Genomic DNA, 560 nt, shown 5'->3' with positions numbered 1-560 from the left:
GCGCAGGTTATCAGTCACGTGTCCATGTCAGTCAGTGTATCAGTGAGGATATGTTCTGTAATGGCCGGGAGGTTTCCATCCTTTCCCGTGCCTCTTCATATGTAGAGGCACACCTGTTGTATCTTCTCCATTTGTCGTCCGAGATGCGAGAGCACAAGAGTTTCAATTGTGAGCGTCGTCCAGTTGTCGTAGCCTCGATGTATCAGCCCCGTTGTAACAGCCTCTCGGTATCAGCCGCCATGACACTGTCTGTCTGTCATATATATAGTCCTAGTTGAGGTGTGTCTTGTAGTGTTGGACTTTCTGTGTCCCTATATATGGTCTTCATATATATTTAGGCTGGATGTAATGTACATCCCTACTTGTGTAAGTCACAGCTCGTGTACAGCTCGTATATCAGTTTAACTCTTCAAGGTTTTATACTGATGAATTTGTGATAAATAATTATTTAACGATTTCATGCTGAGGCATCCCAGGATAGATAGCACTGCCGAAAAGTTATGGGAAATATAAAACTGAAGACATATGTAGCACTTGGGCTAAAGAGTCTACCACTATTG

This window comes from Engystomops pustulosus, chromosome 6 (genome assembly GCF_040894005.1).
Source record: "Engystomops pustulosus chromosome 6, aEngPut4.maternal, whole genome shotgun sequence".
NCBI classification, from domain to species: Eukaryota; Metazoa; Chordata; class Amphibia; order Anura; family Leptodactylidae; genus Engystomops; species Engystomops pustulosus.
The sequence above is the reverse complement of the archived record's forward strand: the minus strand, read 5'-3'. Positions refer to the sequence as shown.